The sequence below is a fragment of the Sorex fumeus genome, unplaced genomic scaffold (genome assembly GCF_029834395.1).
Source record: "Sorex fumeus unplaced genomic scaffold, SorFum_2.1 ptg000013l, whole genome shotgun sequence".
NCBI lineage: Eukaryota > Metazoa > Chordata > Mammalia > Eulipotyphla > Soricidae > Sorex > Sorex fumeus.
Window position 1 is genome coordinate 9811370 of NW_026606070.1, and position 334 is coordinate 9811703.

A 334-nucleotide genomic window follows, 5' to 3' on the forward strand; every position below is an offset into this window, starting at 1 on the left:
CACTCTCAGGGTCATGCCCTCGCCCAGTGCCAGCCCAGCGCCCTCCTAGGGGCGTGGCCTCTCCTAGCTCCCGCCCCGGAGCGTGGCCCCGCCCAGCACAAGCCCAGGGGCGTGGCCCCTTCTGTGCCCGCCCCCATAGAGGCGTAGCCTATCCCAGCGCACGCCCAGGAGGCGTATCCCTGAACAATGCCCGCCCAGGAGGACGGCGTGGCCTCACTCAGCCACACCCACGAGGGCGTGGCCCGCCTGTGGGGCGTGGCCCGCCGCGGCGTGCTGACGTCACGGGAACCGCGGCGCGGACGGCGCGGGCGGGCGGGTGTGTGCGCACAGCCCG